Source organism: Cyprinus carpio, unplaced genomic scaffold (assembly GCF_018340385.1).
Source record: "Cyprinus carpio isolate SPL01 unplaced genomic scaffold, ASM1834038v1 S000006541, whole genome shotgun sequence".
In the NCBI taxonomy this organism is placed as follows: domain Eukaryota; kingdom Metazoa; phylum Chordata; class Actinopteri; order Cypriniformes; family Cyprinidae; genus Cyprinus; species Cyprinus carpio.
In genome coordinates, this window is record NW_024879206.1 from 319,979 (window position 1) to 331,881 (window position 11,903).

The following is an 11,903-nucleotide window of genomic DNA, read 5'->3' on the forward strand; positions in this document are numbered from 1 at the left end:
CTGAACGTGTCTCATTCACAAAACAAATTCAAAATTTACTGGAATATATTATTATTCAAAATAATTATTAATAATTAAAATGTATTTGTACATCATGTTACACAATAAATATGGACCTAAAAGCAACCTTTTGGACCAATATTTCTGTGGACTAGCATTCCTTTGAGACCCCTGGGGGACCCAGGAAAAAACTGATTTGACAAATGTTGTTCTTAAATATTATTTAGAGGTATTTATAAATATCTATATGGAACCCAAACAGACTCCCAGAAGCCATTATCTAGCCATTATCAATTTTCTATCACATAATGCATCCTTTTGTGTGTGTGTGTGTGTGTGTGTGTGTCTTCATGTTTTAGATTCTCCCTTTTAGGACGTAAGGAAAAAGTTAAAGTTCATGTGCAAACTGGAATAACCTATACTGCTTTATCATCACTCCAAAAGCCAGAGATCTGCCATTATGTTGTTTTTTTTTTTTTTTGCACAAATATCTTTTTTCATCTTTGCTTATTTGTTCACCATGAGACATCAATGATGTCAAAAAAAGAAAAAAGAATCAAGGTCACTTGTGAGCAATTTTATTTATTTTTGCTGTGAATAATCCTCAATTAAGACAAAATATTCAAAAAATATAAAAAATAATCAAAAAATGATGAAAAAATGCAGTCAATGGTCACACAGCCACATGAATGCAGCAAGCACGTGTGTTCTGAGTCCTTTCTATCATGGCCAGCGTGTTCAGCTGTGTGATAGATCAGTCCAGACAGGATAGTCTTCACTCCCTTCATGCATTAGTGAGCTTTGGGCACCCATGTCCCTGATGACAGAAATGCTGGATTTCCCATACTCCTCATTAATACATATTGACCTACTCACATCAAGTTCAATAGGGATCCAGTGCAGACAGAACCAGGCTAATATTGCCGTACTTCCTGGTTCTAGTCAGAACTCTAGCTGCTGCGATTTGGAGTTTATCAAGAGCACAGAGCAACCACCTGATAACTAACCTTGAGATCACGAACAGATGAATGAACATTTACGCATTCCACACTGAGAGCCGTAATTTAGAGCTATTTTATAAGATGGAAAAAACCTGCAGCTAATGTGGCTTGTGGTTTTTGCTTCTGGTCTGTGGTCCGAAAGCCAGTGGAAATGTGTGCCACTGCTTGCTAAAAGAATATATGGTGGCTTCTGGGAAAACATGCAATCTGACAAAGCAGGTTATATACAACATCAGTATGTTTCTACACTGCATTAGCGGTTAGCTCACAAACCTTGCTGCTCAGATCAGACGGAGGTGGCTGTTTTCACAAAACAGGTAACAGTGATTTCGACCCCCCTCATAATCATTAAAAATGACCAGACAAAACAGCATCGACAGTTTGATATAACTCTCATTCTACATGCAGACAAAACATTAAGGTTTGGGTTCATGACGGACAGATAACAGGAGGCCCTACAGACAGCATGGATGCTTTAAGGTAAGTTTTCCTCAGGACTGTCCATCAGAGACTTTATCCAGCTGGTGCCATTGATGAGTTTGGTGGTTGCAATAATGTACTCCGTCCCGCTATCTTCCATATTAGACAAGAACCGCAGAGCAGCGATTTCAGCATACGTCACACCGCCAAGAAAGAAGACGAGGGTGGTTCTGTTTTCTCCAGGCTGACCTGCAAATTAAAGAGACGGAGAATGGGTTTTCAATCAGTTATCAACAAAGAGGAAATCTTACACCCATGTGCACAAAGTGTTTTATTTAAACATGATTTATAAAGCGCTTCTAACACTACACATATTGTGTCAAAGAAGATTTACATAATTAATATCTAATAATGTCTTCCTATCCTCATACCTGATAATCACATTTAGCAGATTAGAGCTGGGCGATAATATAGTTTGCATTTTACGACGATACAAGAAAACAGTTAAGATTTGCTATGTAGTATATATCATAGTATAAGTGTAGATATATTTAATATATATCCAACTTTATATTATTAACTATATTATCAGCTCTCTGTATACAGTATTAAGTTTTAAAATATATTGGTTACAGTAATGTGTCTTATTTATATATATATATATAATATATATATATATATATATATATATATAATACTATAATATATAATATTATATATGATATAAATAAATGCATTTTAATCTCAAAGCTCAATGTATTTTTTATGCACACACAACTCTATAGGAAGTATAGAAATAATTATAAATAAATGAAAAAGAATGTTTAGTTTTTTTAATAAAAATGTAAACCAAAAATGCTAAATAGATGTAAGAATAATTTATTTAGTGCATCACAAATCAAAGTGTTCTGTCCATGCACACTAAGACGAAGCACTTTCAAGCAGATTTCACAAGCTAGCTCAAGTTTCCCTCTTACTAATATAGTTAAGACTATGACGGGTTTACTGATCTAGAATGAACATCTTTCCTCAAAGCAAATCTTCAATTACGCTTCTTGTGAAGGCCTGTGGGGTCGGACCTGCTGTCCTCTCTCTTTCGAAAAGGAGTGTGGACCAGGCAGCATCTTCAGCACCTCCTCGATGCTCCTCCAGCCAGGACGAGCGAGCACTTGTGTCAGGCGAACACTCAGCGGCGCATAGCCACTGTACACATACGAGATGTCGTTGGGGTTCTACAGGAAAGGTAACAAGCATCAGTCATTCCCAAAACCATGAATAACACACACACAGTCTTTAGACATGCCACAGTCAAGCAGGAATTTACACGGCTTGTGTACATATAAAACACGTAAAGACATACCTATACACTGGATTCAGATATACAGTATATATCTCCAAAACAAATGATGCTAGAAAACTATTTTTTACTTTTCTGAGGCATTTTTTAATCACTTAACTAACTGATCGCCAGGTGTGTTTAATGAACATACACTCCAGTCAAATGTTTTTTTGGGGAGCAGTAAGATTTTTTTTTTCTAATCCGTCTCTTCTGCTCCCCAAGCCTGCATTTATTTGATCCAAAATACAGCAAAAAACAGTAATATTGTGGAATATTTTTAGCATTTAAAATAACTGCTTTCTATTTGAAATAGATTTTTAAAATGTTAATTTATTTCCGGTGATTTCAAAGCCTGAATTTTTAGCACAGTCACACGATCCTTCAGAAATCAATCTAATAGTATTCTGATTGCTGCGCTCAAAAAAAATAAGTGTACAGGTCCTTCTCAAAAAATTAGCATTTTCAATAATGTAATGATAAAAATTAAACTTTCATATTTTAGATTCATTGCACACCAAATGATAAAAATTGAAACTTTCATATATTTTAGATTCAGTTGCCACACCAACTAAACAATTATGTCAGGCTTTGATTGAATACTGATGATTTGGCATACGCAGCTCATGAAAACCCAAAATTCCTATCTCAAAAAAATTAGCATATTTCATCCGACCAATAAAAAGAAAGTGGTTTTTTAATACAAAAAAGCAAGTAACCTTCAAATAATTTATGTTCAGTTATGCACTCAATACTTGGTCGGGAATCACTTGTTGCAGAAATGGAACTGCTTCAATGCGGCGTGGGCATGGAGGCAATCAGCATGTGGCACACTGCATGAGGTGTTATGGAGGGCCCAGGATGCTTCGATAGCGGCCTTAAGCTCATCCAGAGTGTTGGGTCTTGCGTGCTCTCAACTTTCTCTTCACAATATCCCACAGATTCTCTATGGGGTTCAGGTCAGGAGAGTTGGCAGGCCAATTGAGCACAGTAATACCATGGTCAGTTTAAACCATTTACCAGTGGTTTTGGCACTGTGAGCAGGTGCCAGGTCGTGCTGAAAAACGAAATCTTCATCTCCTGACAAGCTTTTCAGCAGATGGAAGCATGAAAGTGCTCCAAAAGGATCTCCCATGATAGCTAGAAATGCGACCCTGCCTGATAAAAACAAACACAGATCACGTGATGGACCAACACCAGCAGCGACATGGCACCCCAGACCAGTCACTGACTGTGGGTACTTGACACTGGACTTCAGGCATTTTGGCAATTTCCTTCTCCCCAGTCTTCCTCCAGACTCTGGCACCTTGATTTCCGATGAATGACATGCAAAAATTTGCTTTCATCCGAAAAAAAAGTACTTTGGACCCACTGAGCAACAGTCCAGTTTGCTGCTTCTCTGTAGCCAAGGTCAGGCGCTTCTGCCGCTGTTTCTGGTTCAAAAGCACACGCCCTGTGCGACGGTGGCTCTGGATGTTTCTACTCCAGACTCAGTTTCCACTGATTCCGCAGGTCCCCCAAGGTCTCTGGGAATCGGTCCTTCTCCACATTCACAATCGTCCTCAGGGTCCGGTACCAACTCTTCTCGGTTGTGCAGGTTTTTTTTTGCCACACTTTTTCCTTCCCACAGACTTCCCACTGAGGTGCCTTGATCCAGCACTCTGGGAACAGCCTTATGTCGTTCAGAACTTTCTTCTGTGTTCTTACCCTCCGCTTGAGGGTGTCAATGATGGCCTTCTGGACAGCAGTCAGGGTCCGGCTACAGTCTTACCCATGATTGCGGTTTTGAGTAATGAACCAGGCTGGGCAGGTTTTTAAAAGCCTCAGGAAATCTTTTGAGGTGTTTAGAGTTAATTAGTTGATTTGATGTCGATGATTAGGTTAATAGCTCGTGTTAGAGAAACTTTTCATGATATGCTAATTTTTTTAAGATAGGAATTTTGGGTTTTCCTGAGCTGTATGCCAAAAATCATCAGTTTTCAAACCAATAAAAAGACCTGAAAAATATTTTAGAGTTGGGCTGTGCAATGAATCTATAAATATATGAAAGTTTAATTTTCTATCAGATTACATATGGAAAATAATGAACTTTTTCACAAATAGTGCTAATTTTTTGAGAAGGACCTGTATTATTCATTATGTTGCCAAAATAGCAGAGTAGAATTTTTTTTTCAGGTTGATGATTAGAAAGTTCAGAAGAAGAACAGCATTTATCTGAAACAAGAAATCTTGTGTAATATTACAAATGGTCTTTATCATCCACTTTTGGGACCAATTTAAAGCACCCTTGCTAAATAAAAAGTATTTAAGTTTGGAGTTTTTAATTTAAGATAAAAATGTGATCTTTCTGATCTTTTCTATTCATCAAAGAACACGCTGAAAACTTCAACTGTTTTGAATATTTGATAATAATGATGATATAATGTTTCTTGAGCCGCTAAATCTTCATATTAGAATGATTCTGAAGATTCATGTGGCTCACTGAAAGACTGGAGTAATGATGCTGAAAATACAGCTGCGCATCACAGAAAATAATATTACACTTTAAAGAATATTACATAGAAAACAGTTATTTTAAATAGTGTAAAAATAGTTCAAAATGATTACTGCTTTTTGCTGTATTTTGGATCAAATAAAGTGCAGGCTTGTTGAGCAGAAGAGGCTGATTAAAAAAAAAAAAAAAATACTACTCAAAAAAAACATTAAAAAATATTCTTCAAAAAATTTCATCAACCAACTACATACATTCAATCTGTTTTGATATGTTGTTGTCTAATATAATAAAATTAATACAAGACTAAATTAATGTAAGTGGTTTCAAACACAGTGGCCGAGGACATCCTTTCTCCATTTCTGACCAACATCTGCTTCTAGATCCCAGGAAATGTGTAAAGTGTCCATTATTTCAAAGCACTGGAGTGAGTTTGGGTGGGGACTATTTTAATGGTGAAGGCCATTTTCAGTTATTTGGAAACAGAGATCTGTACTAAAAATGAATGCCAGGACAAACCTGTTCATTGGTATCCTCCATCCACAGTTTGAGGGTTTTCCTGATTGTGGGGTAGTTGTTCTCTATGGTGCTTTGAGGTTTGAGTATAGCCCCGCCACCTTTTCCAAAGTTCTTGAGAGGTTAGAATGTGCTTGTAACCATACGTCTAACCCAACAAAACACACACAACTGTAAATGTTTATGGCACTTATAATTCACCTCTGTTCTCCGCAAACAGTGGACTGAGTGTTGCACAAAATTCTTTGATTCAAATTCACCATTATGCATTCAAAGAAATTCCCTCTGTCCTACCTGAAGGATCTCTCTCTTATAGAAGTCCAGGACCTTCTGTTTGAGGCCGTTGTTGCAGACAGACTGCATGCAGACCCGTCGCAGGATCTTTATACAGGGGGTCTTTTTGTGCTACGCAGTCTTCTATATATGTGCTGACCTGAGGAGTAAAGTCACAATAAAAAACACATGAACAAAGACATTACCTCAAACTTATAATAAATCTATCTCCAGAGCATTAAAAAAAAATACCATGTTCAAAATGCATTTCTTTTCTCTATTTCTAAAAAATTTAGAGGGAAGTCTTTGGACTTGTATATTAAATGTCATTCTTTTTCTGTTGAACAATAATTGATGCAGAGTAGTCCATTTGTATTTACACCTAGAATCTCTGATACAGTGCTCACGATGGATCCTCTGCAGTGAAAATGGGTGCCGTCAAGATGGATTCATTTCTTACAAAACACACAAGATGTTAAATGATGGACTGGAGTGGTGTGGATTATTGTGGTGTTTTTATCAGCTGTTTGGACTCTCATTCTGACGGCACCCCCATTCACTGCAGAGCATCCATGCTGAGACACTGATGCAAGCTACATTTCTCCAATTTCTCTACATTTCTCTACATCTTGGATGGTGAGCACATTTTCTTTTTACGAGAACTATTTTTCACAAAAGAACAGCCCATTTATTTTAAGGTTATACAAATCATAAGAAAATGTCCATTACAAATGTCATTTCTTAAATCATTATCCACTTATAATGACTGAATTGTGAGATCATAAACAAAACAAGGCACCTTGTCTTTGTCTACTCCAGTCATAACTCTTGCTCAACGGTCAGACTGTCAAAGAAGTCTTCTGAGGCTGGAACACACAGGAAAGCAAGGCAGTTTGCAGACAAAAAAAAAAGGTGAAGAAATAAAAAGCTAAATTAATGGTAACTCATGTATCATAATCATAACTCATAATATTATCATATCATTTACCACAGTTTGTTAAAATGACTAGGAAAGACATTTACAGTACAATGAAAGTCCAGCAAGCGAGTGGAAAACAACATCATGAATATTCAAATGTGCATTCTCACCATATTACATAATATGAAGTATAACCGCGTCAGGCTCATAATTTTATTCACATTTTGCTGAATTCCAAAAACAAAACTTTTTTTTTATATATTGTCTAAATAAGATGCTCTATATTAAGATTATGGGCTAGTGCAATGCATATTAGCATTTAATCACAGGATATGAATGCATAACTATTTTTTACTAAATTATATCAGCAGAATGACTACTACTTGTGGGAAGAAATTCTACAAAATAGAAATTCATTCGTCGAATTAGCAATAGTGCACTTAACTGAATAACTTAATCCTGGGGTAATCCTCTAAATATACAGTTGATGACGTTCACTGCATGAAAGCAGAGTAAGAAAAACAACAGGCTCTAGCAAAAGCATTTCTAACCAGGCCAATTTATAAATATCTATAGTCAAAAGTAAATTTAAGATATCAGCAATTCTGTTTTCATTAGTTATAAAAGCTAATATTAAATGGTCACTCTACATAACTAGTCAGAATTATTTTTTTCCTGACAAAAAACTAGTTTAAAATAAATTTATAATGTGCTAGAAATTTCTGCATGATCTGATTCAGTACGTCAGATATCTGAAAAATGGACATATGCAACATAATTATTACTATTAAAAAAATTATGCTTTAATTCCTACCTAAGAGGCTTTTTTTTTTTTTTTTTTTTTGAGGAATTAATTACTAGATATCTGCTATTGCTTTTGTGAGCCAATCATCACAGTTTCTTTTACTTCTCTAGTGAAAATGCAGTTCAGTACATTCGATAGAAATTTTCTTTTTCTTTTTTACAAAGTGAGGGATGAGTTACAATCGTTGCCTATGACAGCGCTCCACAGACCTTAAGTTGATAACAACCAGAAATATCTCTTTTTAATTTCTGACTGCACGAATGACTTACTTGTTATGTCCTTGATGAGTTCAGCGATGGAGGTGTGATTAGCCAGGGAGCTCCGGGCCGCCTGCATGTGAGGCAGCTGCGTAACAAACTGTTTAATCTCTCCAACAGTTTTTTGCATTGTGTCGCTCCTGGCACAGAGACAGCAAAACCAGCTCATTAATGACAAACACTAGCAAATCAGCATATTAAAATGATTTCTGAAGATCACGTGACACTGAAGACTGGAGTAATGATGCTGAAAATACAGCTGCGCATCACAGAAATAAATTACATTTTAAAATATATTTATTTTTAATTGTGTTTTTACTGTATTCTCGCTGCTGTCAGAAACACAAAAGCAGCACAAACCTCAAACGCAGCTGATATAACCTTGGCTTTCTTGCTGAGAGCCGCTCCAAAAGAGCATTGAAGTTCTTGTCCCGTATTTCAGCGTAAAAGCTCCTCGGCTGAGTTGAGCTGCAGTTTTTTTCGGATCAGTGGGGAGATCTTCCCACCTTCTCCCTGCTTCTTCTGTGCAAACTTCTCAGGCGGTAGCTTCACGTAACCTGTCGAAGCAACCAATGCATGACGAGACTACTGGGGAAAACGACTCGAGGGCTTTAAAATGCAATGTTTCTGAAGTATTTCATGTCTGCAGGAATTTGAAACTCATTTACCATTGGTGATGCTGAAGATCTCATCGATAAGACCCTCATAGGTGAGTTGGGTGGCTAATGGCGTCAGCAAGTCCACGTTGCGATCCAACAGGAGGAGGGTATCGAACACGGGCAGGATTTGAGTATGACTCCCTGCAAACTCTCTCTTCATCCGCAACATCATGTTGGCCACATGCTGAGAAAGACACAGCCACGTGTCACCGTGCACCCAATTACAATAAAAAAAATCAATGCGAGAAATAAAATCAAACACTTTTCTGCTCACCCTTGCACACTCGCCTTTGCCAAAGATTTGCGGTATTGTTACATAAAGTGCTTGCAAAGTCATGAGGCCCTTGGCAGCGTGATACAGGCTCGTCTGATCGCTCTCTAAATAACATTCCTTCACGAAAGAAAACAAAGATGTGAACATCCCAAAGATCTGCTCATGCATATAAAACAGGGTCATAACCAGTCGTTTCTAATGATTAATCAAAAGGTGCTTTTACAAGTGTTTGAGGTTATGAAATCACAGACTCTTTGAATGAGACACTTTTGCAGCTTAACTTGTTTTTTTTTTGGGGGGGGGGGGGCTAAATAAATAGTAATAATATTATTATTATATATATATTATAATTATATTATATATACACACACACCATATATATATATATATATATATATACACACACACATATATATTATAATCAGTTTTTTTTTTTTTTTTTTTTATAAAATCAGTTCATGTAGAGGTGTGATTATTAAAATCTAATGAAACCATTAAAAATGAATCCAGAAAATTTATGGAAAACACAGAATTTGGTCAAAATAAAACAGAATTAAAAAAAAGAAAGTATTTTCTTAGGGCCTTAAAAATTTACTTTTTGTTGTCTTTTAATAAATTGCTGTTAAATTGTTTAATAATCATCATTACAACAAATAATAAAACTTGCTTTTTGATTAATATTTTTAATTTAACCATTTTAAACATGAATCCAGAAATATTAAAAAATAAAACAAAAAAAAAATAATTTAAAAAAAAAAAAAACAGATTTCATAGGACCCTAAAAATGTTTTAGAGGAAGGTTTATTTGTTCATCTCTCAGTCATCATTGTATTGCACCGTTTTATATGTTTTGAACCTACAGAGCTTTAATCATTAAACTAAGCATTTGAAATATCATCCCAAAACACTACTGGGAGATAGAGAATGACACCTAATATATATTCAAGCAAATCTCACTGATTTACATTACAAGCTATCAAAATTTCATCTTACTTTTTGGCCATATGAATATCAGCAACCGCACCAAATTTCCCTATTTCGCTCAGTTTGCATAAAATTTGTCTGAATTCCATATTCTTACTATATCACACACTACATGAGTCATAAAAACCTAATGTATCAAATATGAAACACAACAAAAAACACATATGGTTCTACTACTTCTGCATTAATAAAGCAGCAGAGCATCTTTTGTAATTGTGGATATTTCTAGTCAAGGTCTGCCTAATGCTGAACACAAATCCATAATATTCTAGCCATTCGAACAGGGTCTTACTCTAAAGGAGCTCTCAGACTCCATGGAGAGAAGATCTCCATCATAAGGGATAAGGTCCAGAATGTATTCATCGATGTTTGTGAAGGAGTTCAGAACCCCTTTCTCCTTCAGCCGCTGTTCACACAGGAGACTCCGGCGCGGGCACAAACAGGATGTGGACAAGTCTCGTGGATGTAATTTATCCTCACTGCAACGCAGATATTAGAATGTAATTCATGGGCACACAGCACGGTCACTCTCACCCACTCTGCCAGCAGTCACCTTTGCATTTTCTCTAATCAAGAACTCCGCTGTGAACGTTATTTTGGGAGCAACCGTTGTCTCAGAATTGAAAACCAGCACATTTTATGAACAGTTCATAATGATGGGTTTGGTTTGTGATGTTTGCTCAGATTCAAACTCTTTACTTTAGCGCTGGACGGTCCTCCCAAAAGGATGTTTTGTCTCCGAGCTAACCTTTGCACATTTCTGCAAAATGATGTCCATCAAATTCCAGGCATCGGGTCGCACCAAAAAAGACAATATTCTTGACGGCAGCGGATGGTATCCGACCACCTTTGAGAGTGAACATTTTGCTCGACTCATGCTCCTTTTTAGAAACAAAATTGAGACAATTAGCCTACTTTTTATTTTTTTTTAAACAGGGATGACATATTCATTAGGAGTCATCAATATCTTTGAAACAGGAAATTATATTTTCAAGGTTTCCTTTCGCACTCACTCAACAACATGTGTTTTTTTTTTTATTTTTATATTTATGTTTTTTGTTTGTATAATTTGTCACTCACCTTCAAAAGGGAATACTGAGCAATTAACCCGAAAGGTCCAGTAAGATACTCGTCCCAAACTATGGCCTGAAATAAGACAGAAATTGTGGAAATCCCATGTATGAGAGGATGCTGACGCTATTATTGTTGCAGTCGGACTGAAAGCAATCACTGAACAATATTTGCAGTAATAATAAACCGCATTAAAGTGCAGCTGGAGTATGTGAGAGGTGTGGACAGCAGGAGAAGGACACACTAATCTTGCATTAAGTTAGTATTAAATCAAAGCGAGCTTTATTACCTTGCTTCCCGAACATTTATACTAAAAATTCTGCGCCAGGTCTTTTCGTGCAGCCTCTCTCAAAATATTTAGGTTTACTCTGCCGCAAAACAAATGTGAGCATATTTGCTAAAACAACGATCATCTGTACTCTCAGGGGACGTCACGTGATTCGTCTTTCAAAATAAAAACCAGCAGAGATAAATATTGACCACAGTGTTTTATAATTTAATAAATCATAATTTATATAATTTCAATCTATTCTGAAATATTATATGCTCTTAGCTTCGTTTCGGCGAAAATAATTTTGGATTGATCACGACTTTTACATTCGCGGTGTAAGTGTTTGTTGCCAAGTCCTATATTATTTCAACATATTTTGTTGTGCTGACATTCCGAGTGATTTATAATAAACGCATCACAATTATAGGTAAAATGATATAAATCTGATGAAGGGAAAACAAAGCAATTGTAAATAATTATAGTGTGTAACATAAAATAATTTATTATTATTATTATTTATTATTATTATTTAAATGCAGTCATATTACAAACCACTGAAACATGACAGTAGTCAATTTCCAAAATATCATATTAGAAAAACATTGAATATAACTACAATATGTAGA

The 11,903-nt window shown here is 36.0% G+C and overlaps 1 pseudogene; it reads right to left on the bottom strand.

The window, feature by feature from the left end:
• Positions 1–1,376: 1,376 nt before the first annotated feature.
• Positions 1,377–11,840, bottom strand: LOC122143951 (annotated as a pseudogene).
• Positions 11,841–11,903: the final 63 nt, after the last annotated feature.